General features: G+C 43.5%; 1 pseudogene; it reads right to left on the minus strand.

Moving 5' to 3' along the window:
- Positions 1-1,261: 1,261 nt before the first annotated feature.
- LOC126237846 (5S ribosomal RNA) lies at positions 1,262-1,378 on the minus strand (annotated as a pseudogene).
- Between the last annotated feature and the right edge of the window lie 9,031 nt (positions 1,379-10,409).

Here is a 10,409-nt window from a genome sequence, read left to right on the forward strand (position 1 = left end):
GCTACAAGAGTGGTGCGCTGCCAGAAGAGAGTACATGTTCCAGCTTCCTGCAGACACAATTCTGCTGCGGTACGGACAACAGGTGCATCACAGTGTGGTAGTGAAGTGGCGCGGAAACTGGAAACGAGCTCCAAAGTCCATGGTACAGTAAAATTATTGTGTGCAAAACGTCTGAGTTAGACACAGATCCACCGTGAAATTATGTGGTGGTGTATGGACCAAATCCAATGTATCGTCCACAAGTAGTGAAATGGTGCCAACAATTTGACCAAAGATGTACAGACTTGACAAGGTAGAACGTGATGTGTTGGGGGGAAGGGGGGAGGGATGAGATTTTCTAACACGAGGACGTGCACACCATCACACGGCGATTCTCGTGACTCCGAGACCAAGGAGCGGTTTTCTGTCGTCGAGGACCTCAACAATCCGACCGTTGTTTACGCACACTTGGCCGGCCGGTGTGGCCGAGCGGTTCTGGGCGCTTCAGTCTGGAACTGCGCGACCGCTACTGTGTGTCTGTGTGAAATCTTATGGGACTTAACTGCTAAGGTCATCAGTCCCTAAGCTTACACACTACTTAACCTAAATTAACCTAAAGACGAACACACACACCCATGCCCGAGGGAGGACTCGAACCACCACCGGGACGAGCCCGACCCCTAGTGTAGCAGGTTCGAATCCTGCCTCGGGCATGGATGTGTGTGGTGTCCTTAGTTAGATTTAAGTAGTTCTAAGTACTAGGGGACTGATGACCTCAGCAGTTAAGTCCCATAGTGCTCAGAGCCATTTAAACCATTTTTAACACACATTTGGGGACTAAATTGGTAAATTGTGTCATGCACTTCTATCACTCTGAAGTGTAGCGCAGCATTCAGTAAAAGTCACTTAGCCTCCCGTAATAACGTGGTGCTTACTTTTCGCGGTATCCTCCTAGATCCTTTACATATGAAATAGTGTACAGAACTATGGTTTGTACACAAATACTCTATCGTGAAAAAAGCTATAAAAAACTGGAACAGCTGTTGGAATGAAATAGCTATATGGAACCTCTGTATATAAGCACTCCGTCTTCATGCCACAAGTGGCCCCTCGGGACCATCCGACCGCCGTGCCATCCTCAGTTGAGGATGTGGATAGGAGGGGCATGTGTTCAGCACACCGCTCTCCCGGTCGTTGTGATGGTTTTCTGTGACCAGAGCCGCTACTATTCGGTCGAGTAGCTCCTCATTTGGCATCACGAGGCTGAGTGCACCCCGAAAAATGGCAACAGCGCATGGTGGCTGGATGGTCACCCATCCAAGTGCCGGCCACGCCCGACAGCGCTTAACTTCGGTGATCTCACGGGAACCGGTGTATCCACTGCGGCAAGGCCGTTGCCCTGTATATAAAGGGTGGGCGTAAACCATAGATCAAAAATGTAACGGCAGATAGAGTGGATCGAAATAAGAAGATGTCGTATAGGACTGTGTGAGAGGTAATGCCGCCCTGAGCCGGTAGAGAGCGCTGTTGATTGCAGCATATAAAAGCGCTTCGCTAACTGGATTCGCGATTTTCCACGGGCACTCCGCTGCTCGACTCGCTGAGGCTCACTTCGTTACCGTCGCTCGCGCACGCCAACGCCACTAGCCCAACGCCATGCCGAGACGTAGGAATGGAGGAAGGGGCAAGATTGATGCTGCTGTTGAGCTCCTGCTAAACGTAGTCTGGAGCAACGGTTGAGGCAACAAGAAGAAGAAGCGGAAGCCTGTGGCTCAATTATAGTGCTATAAGTATCAAAAGTTGGGACACATAGCCAGGGAATGCGACGGTGCGGTTGCGTGTGTTAAGTGTGGGAAACCGCACGACACACGAAACTGCAACAAACCAAGAGGTACCGCGGCAACGTGCGTAAATTGCGGCGGCTCGCACGCAGCAAATTCGCGCAGCTGCGGCTATCTGAAGACATGGAAGCAGCAGAAAGGGGCCACCACACACGAAGAGGTGGCCCAACAAGAAGAAAAGGTGGACACCCCGTCCTCCTACTCTAGTAGGGGAAGCGGGCTGCGCCACAAAGACGACGTGGACGCTTTCCGCCAAGCACTGCTGGAAGCCAACGAGGACGCCATCACCACTCTCAAATCCGCCATGGCGGAGGAGAGTGCGGCCCTGAGAGCGGAATTAGATGAGATGCGTCGGGACGTGAGCCCTGTACCTTTCGTCTCGCACGACACCGGATGCGGCGCCGACCCCCACCAGTACGGGGGTAGACACGGCAACACAAACGACCGCCTCCCCGGCCGACGCGGCAACGCAGGTTGCTAGGGAGGTGGTCATGCAGTCGGGGAAAACCGCCGACAACAAGGAGACGGCCCCCTCGGAAGCAGCCGTCACTCCTGTCTCTGCAGAAACGCAGACGACAGAGGAGACGCCCATGGAAACCGAGGGAGAGGAAGAAGACGAGCCTTTCGAGTGCCTCCCCCTCCCAAACAAGAACTGTGTGAGGGAGGTGCTCACCAAGATCGCAGATTCCCTGCGCGACGGCAGCTACCCCCATCATGGCAATCCCTATTCTTCCACGGTAACCAACATCCCTCCCCTACCCCATAAACCGTATCCGTTCCACTGGGTGTGCGAACCCTTAAACCAGAAGATCCACGGGAGGGAACTCGTCCGGCGTGCAGATCTGGAGCTGATAAACGGGCATCCGATCTTCACCGACGAGGACTGGCGGTACATGACGGACCAAGCCGTCCTGTACGTCCAGCAACAGACGCCGCCAGTGGACTTCTCCCGTCTGAAGAAGATCGATTTCAGGCAGCCCGGAAGTAACAAGAAGAAGAAGAATAAGGAGCCGCCGAAGGCATCCGGCAGCTAATTCTTTCTCTTACAGAAACCAGAGGCCAATTCAAAACCTGAGGAAAAACATTCCTAAGAGCGAGGAATTGAGGAGGAATAGCTTAGTCAAGCTTAAACTCCTACACCTCGGGCCAAGGCAGGCCCGTCAATATAGCGACAGCAACAGTGACAGGATTCACCATTTCCCTCACGGATCTCGAGCGGCATGCATCGTTTCACCAACGCAGAGCTGGCCGACATGCATTTCTTCTATAGGGATGCACAAGCAAATGGATTAATTGCTCAAAAGATGCACAGGGCGCGATTCCAGGATAGGAAACATTCAGATCGCCGAAGATTCGAGCGTCATCATCGGGAGTTACGCACGATTGGATCGCTTTATGCTTCCTGGCGAGGAACTGACATTGGAAGATATCACAGAACTCTTACAGTGGAAGAAAATATTAAGCACATTAGAGGAGATTCCTTCGACAAGCTCGAGAGTTGTAGTACGTCCGTTGAGGGCGAGCCATCAAAGTATTTTGAGGACTTTACATGAAGACGGGATGCATCCGTATCATTTACAGAGAGTGCAAGCAATGACCGCTGACCATTATCTTCCACATCTCAACTTTGGTCGTTGGTATCCACAGCAGACTGTAGCCAATGAAACCTTCCCTACAGGTTTTATTTACTGATGAGGCTACCTATATGCGGTCAGGTTGTTGAACACCCATAATCTCACCTATGGGACCATGGTAACCCATATGGCGCAATAGCACACGCCTACCAAGAAAGGTGTTCCGTTAATGTTTGGGCAGGCATTGTGCACATTCTACCTAGTATTTTAACTGACCACACATACAACATCTTCCCACACGAGGTCTTATCTAAACTCCTGGCCGATGTTCCTCTAGCTGTCCGCAGACGAGTGTGGTTCCAGTACGATGGAGGCCCAGTTCACTTCAGTGGAAACGTTAGCAATCACCTGGATGCTGTCTACGGCCAGCAGTGGATAGGACGGGGCGGTCCAGTTCCCCCTGACCACGGCGTTCTTCCGGTTAAACCTGCGTGGATTTTTTTATTGTGGGATCATATGAAAAGCATGGTGTACGAGAAACCAGTCACATCCGAAAAAGATCCAGGCGTCCGCGTATCTGCTGCTGTGGGACATGTAATCGACATGCCTGACGTGTTTTCTAATGTACGCCGATCCATGCGCCGTCGCTGTGAACTGTGTATCGCTGCTGGTAGCCGCTATTTCGAGCACCTTTTGTAACTATCAATAAATTTCTGATGTCATTTGTCTTTACATGACTTTTCAGTTTCCTGTGATTCATACTGCTGCACAAGCTAGTGCTGTAATGTGTCATTACCGCACACACATTCTTATACGAAATCTGCTTATTTCGGTCCCTTCTACCTGCCTTTATTTTTGACTCATAGTTTAGGACCAACCTGTAATTGTTTGCAATTTTACTTTTATTTTTTGTGTTACGTTGTTATTACCACTATTCGACCCGTGAGTTTAAATGTATGAGTAGTTCACCTTTTATGTGAGAGCTTACAGAAGATCGAGACTCAACTTTCGATAGTGGAGTCAGTTGTGTATTCTGTCTCGCGTGGCTTCTGGTTGCCTTCAGGTGCGGCGACACTGGTAAAACTCTGAAAATAAGACGTAAACTGGTTTATTGCGGACGACAGGAGGAAGTGATAAACGGTGAATGAACTGTGAATTGTGACATTCAATTGACTGGGCAGCGATCTTAAACGTGCAGTCTGAAACAGTGTGTGTATGTCAGTAATATGAAGAACGTGATGACTGTGGGTGAACTGCATTATGTAACGAAACAAACAAATGTGGTTTGCTGATTACTATGCAATGGGACACTGTAAGCACAGTTATGTTCAGCAATTAACGGTATAGCAATTATTCATTTTGTGCAAGTATTAAAACAGGAAGGCTACATTATTAAAGTTACGATGACTAAAGCAAGACGACAGTAGTCTGAACGTCATCTGAAGGGAATCTGGAGTCGCAACCTTCAAATATAAGATCGGTAAGCCGTTGTCGTCACGAATTATTGGAATTAAGCTACTTTAGGGACAGACTGTGAGGGAAAGCCAGCTCTGGTATGTACAATTTTCTCTATTAATTGATCTCTGTCTAAAATGAAAAGTTTCCTTTTGTAATTAACCAAAAATAGTTTGTCTGAACATTGTCGATTTTGTGATTTAAAATTTTCTTCATTGCGCTCTTTATTCTTGTACATTAATGGTTGCTAGCGATACGTATCTGGCTCATCGTTGAGTTATACAGGGCTATATTTTAAAACTGACAAACAGTGCTTTTCTGAGTGTAAAACGTGAATCTACCATTAGTACAGATTACCATATGATTATCATTAATGCCAGACTGCATCAGAATAGTGTTTATAAATGATTTTATGCTGCAAATAGGCAGGAAACTGCTATTTATAAAGTGTTGTTACTGTCATTAATTGTCACTATTGTTATGTACTGCACCAACAAATCCCCGACAAATATTTTCTCTCACTTAATTCCTACACATGTTCTGTTATTTTTGTAACAGTATATCACACACACACACACACACACACACACACACACACACACACACACACACACACACAAGTGCGCAAGGTCGAATTAGTGTAGAGTGAAATTTATGAAATCGCCAGTTTTCCTTATTCACTGAGTATCGCAAAACCATTGAAACCTGACAGCTAGCGTACATGAATTCCGTTGTTATTGTTTACTTTGTTACGTGAGTTGTTATGTTTACAGTGTGTTCTCTTTTAAGTTGTATGTTACAGACCACTACGTGTGTTGTTTGTCTGTGGTTAACTAAATTTAATGCCACCGAATAATTATTACATAATTAATTGATTTTATATTTTCGTGGATGAAGAACAGTTTTGGCTGTTTGAAAACGTTGTATGAGCTAGTGTATCAGAAGGACTATAAATTAATTTTTTGTTATATTACACAAGCTTTTATGTTAGTTTCGACAAACATATTCTAGTAGTAACAATTTAAGCGAAACGAGTTATTTCGCCAGTGGTATTGCAGTTAATTATACTGTTAAAAGTAGCTCGACAATCCCCATTCTGAAAAATAACCACAGTGAATCTCGCTACTCGACTTGAAGCATATGCATGAAGATACTGGAAAACAAAAGCTGGAAAAGAGAACAAAAGCACTGAAATGATGAATGATATTGATTTCAATAACATTGAAGGAAGGAAGGAAGGAAGGAAGTGTTTAGTTCACTAGAGTTTATAATCTTTAAATGAATTCTTTTGTGAGGTTTGTTATTTAATGACTTGTATAAGTATCCGACATAGAATTTTCGTCTTTGGAATTGCCAGCTTCTGCGCCTTTGCCTGAAATATCTCACCTTTTAGCATCTCTTTAGTCACGTTTTTGCTCCTAAATATCGTAGGTCTAATTGTGACACATTGTGATGCATCATTTTTTTCTATTCTTCGTTTAATGTATAATTTGCTTTTGTATGTAGTTTTAACGCCACCATGCGATTCTAATGTAAGAAACAGATGACGACATTCGCTGTTAAAAATCATAAGTTTATAACATGCCGACAGTTTAAAAAAAACACAGGTTTAATATTTGATAAATAATTTATTTATTCCGATATGCAGATTGATTAAACATAGTCTGTTACGTAAAAACCATGACAATGTATAATTGGAGTGAGTGGTCAGAGCAGATACAAAATTCACAGGGAAAGTATTATTTAATCTCTGAAAATGAAAACTTACACAAGTTCGCTAAGTAGCCCCACGAAGAACAGATGCATCTGACGGATTACAAAGGTGTAGCTTCGTTGAGTGTAATTTGTCAGTTGTGAATTATGCGACAAGCCTAGATTGCTGTGATGCTAGCTGGATGAGAGGATGTGCTTATTTCTGTTGGAAGTGAGTCATCGACGATGGACATCACTGCAACGTCCTAATTAGTAAGACAGATTAATGGGACTCGAAGGTAGAGCGTATCAGACATTTTTATAACCTTGAACTACTCAATTAGATTCCCATTCGGATATCAAAATAATGAGTGTTTAAAAAGAATGACGTGATTTATTATTTATTTTTATTGGGAAACGTACCAATTAAACAGGTACACATTGCAAAATACAAAACTATAAAGCTTTTTTCCTATGTTATTACAAATGCTCTACTTGTTCACCACTAGCACGGACAACATGTACACGTTAACTAAATTCGTCCTGCACTTTGCATAAGATTTCTTCATCGACAGAAATGACTACTACTGTTATTGTTTTTGACGACAATTGCACCACAAGCTAAACAGGGAGCGCAGAGACAGTAGTTCGTGTATCTACACAAGGAAAGGTTGCAAAAGTTAGACGCTGAATATCTTGGAGACGAAGAATGTCGGGCAGTTCAAAATGGTTCAAATGGCTCTGAGCACTATGGGACTCAACTGCTGTGGTCATAAGTCCCCTAGAACTTAGAACTACTTAAACCTAACTAACCTAAGGACAGCACACAACACCCAGCCATCACGAGGCAGAGAAAATCCCTGACCCCGCCGGGAATCGAACCCGGGAACCCGGGCGTGGGAAGCGAGAACGCTACCGCACGACCACGAGATGCGGGCAATGTCGGGCAGTGTCTCTGGTCCCAAGCGCCCTGTCAAACGTAGACTAAATACATAACTGAGAAAATGTACGTTGTTGCGTCAAATGGGTTGGTCTCATCCTGTAGGAATATGAAATCATTAGAATTCTTCTGAAGTCATAAAAAAAGCCACGCCTGGTGAATTTCAGGATTGCTCATTGCAGTGATTGTGTTGTCCTCAAAACAAAATGGACCACTCCCTTTAGAAAAGAAAAGAAACAAAAGATCTTCATTTCGAGCGAATATTTCCTATTTTCAGTGATACCCTCCCTAATGGTTCTTCAAACAGCATATACAGACTTTATGCCAGTTAACTCTACCGCTAACATAGAGCGTTACTTCATCACTGAAAATTAGCTCTGCCGTATTACATGTCCTCTGAGGTGAGCTTTTCTGATGTCAACAAGTTTCCTTTCATCATCAACACCAAGAACTAGAACTAATCGTAGTTGGTATGGGCTGTATACCAAAAGACGCCCTAATACCATGCAGTTGTAACGGAAACTGCAAGTTCTCTGCCACTTCAAAGCTTCCAGAATGGTCTTCACCGCCTCATCAGAAGTGCAAGGATGACTTGGATTCTTACCTTGGACAAGTTTCCTGTCCTTTCAAAATGAAAATGCCAGTGACAAATGTTTTTACGACATATGACGAAAAGCAGACTGGTCTCATACCACAAAAAGCATTCAAGCGAGAGCGCTACAAAGCTTCATGGTGGCTTTAAGTTACAAAGACGATTCCGTTGACTGGCATCTAATAGCGTTTCGCTACATCTCTAGACCATCGACATTTTGTCAACTATTTATTTTCGGAAGGCTGGTGTATTGTAATGTAGAACGTTTTATAATGGGGTTGTAGAGCAAGTGTATTAGCAAAAGTTAGTACAACAGAGTACCCAAATATTGTGTCAATATTTTGCAGTTTGTACCTGTTTGTAACATGTTACCGTTAATAAATACAAATTGCTAAATTTAAGGCATACTTTTCGAATCACCCAGTAGTTTCAACTGAAAAACATTTTATGTTCTTGGAACTTCATTTTCAAATAATTATGCTTCCAGTTATGTTAATTAATATACGTATGATTAATTTTAGGAGAAACCATATTTTAACATCAGCTGCGTTTACAACATTGCATTATCTCAGCTTTTTAAACAATTTGATTTTAATCAGTGCTGCCACATTGATTACAGCGAATAATTCAGTAGCTTTTGATGTTAATAATATTTTTATTAGTCGCATTGCCATAGCAATTCTCGCACTTGTACGTCTGTATATGCCTGGTAGGAATGAGTGAGTAAATGTGCTGTTGTCATTAAAACTGCGAAGTCTCTGATTAAATTTCGTTGTATCGATACTATGTTGTGAATACTGCGTTGAACTATTATTGTTGTAATCTAAATGTGGCCTAATTAATATCATATTGTTCAAATAACTTGAGAGCATGCAGTCGGGTAGCGTTGTCGACAATCGCTGATATCGCGATAGATGCACACGGTGTCATATTCAAAGCAAAATTGCAGTCAAGTAAACACCGAGCAACTGAATTTAAAACCTCGGTCTGCCTCAGTCTGCACACACACACACACACACACACACACACACACACACACACACACACACACACACACACATTGTAAATACTGCTGCCATCTCACAACCAAAGATGACTGACACCACATGTTCCTAGTTGATGTGGTGGGTTTGGAAGTTATATGTATAAATGGGCCCTGTATCTGAAAAACGTTAATTAATCACCCTCCAAAATAATGAATTAAGAATCCAATAACTACTAAATGAAGCAAGAATCACAATTACTTCGGTTCATTCCCTTAAAGTAATTCGTAAAACAGTTGACAATGATCGCAATATGATAATTGTAAAACCTTGGCTCATCTGTCACAGGTGTCGGGAGGAAAGATTCTAATAATAGCGCAAGTCAATAGTTGCAATCACGAAGTTACACCATGATTGACATGATGTTAAATAGAGAAACATATAGTACTACGGAAGAGAACACGTTGCACCTTTGGTCAGATCTGAAAGCGGACTGTTCATTGAATCTATGTGCAACTCTTCAAAGAGAAGCTTGAAGTAATCGAAATACTATAAAATTACTGTAATGTCCCCATACATCATCTCACGATCGTGGAACTCAAGACAGTGAGTATATAGTAGATTGTGGTTGAAGTGGCTGCAGATTCAGTCGTTGGCACCATCAACGACCCTCGCCAACGTCAAAGTGGAAACCAGTGCGAAATTCCCTTAAGTTCTTCGATACATCAGCTCTTGCAGCGGCAGGTTGTTGGCAGCTGTCAGCGGAGAAGTCTGATGCAGAGCCTTTTGAAGATGAAAACTCATGGAGATTAAATCTCTCGAAGAAGCCTGACGAACAAGTAGTTTCTGATCGAAAGTTTACTAAATGGAAACCTCGCCTTGCCGCATTTTTCGTCTTTTGTTGTGTTTAGGTTGGCTGCGTTTTAGATCTTCCGAGTGCTGATTAGTAAAAGTGCTCTTTAGAAATCGCTAGTCCCCTTCCACAGGTTATTCTCTAGTTTGTTAACCAATAGCGTGAGTTCTACATTTAACACAGAAAAACACCGTCTCAGTCTCATTCCATCTCTCTCTGTGACCAATAAGGCGGGAACTCGTCAGTACAGCCGAGCTTCTCCGTTTAAACTCTATCTTATTTATGTTAGGCAATCCCGGCAATTCCTATGTTGTGTAACATGTGGTTTTTGTGAAGTCGAATGTGCAGCAGAATCTCACGCTTTCAAATGCCCAAAACTATTTTTGAGATGTTTATCTGTGGCACCCGTGTTTCTGGAGGAAAACTCAGAATTCACCTGTTGTGCAGAATAGTGTCTTTTGCTAAAAAGCGTTCCCCCTCCTCCCACTCTGGAGTTGTAA

Source organism: Schistocerca nitens, chromosome 2 (assembly GCF_023898315.1).
Source record: "Schistocerca nitens isolate TAMUIC-IGC-003100 chromosome 2, iqSchNite1.1, whole genome shotgun sequence".
NCBI classification, from domain to species: domain Eukaryota; kingdom Metazoa; phylum Arthropoda; class Insecta; order Orthoptera; family Acrididae; genus Schistocerca; species Schistocerca nitens.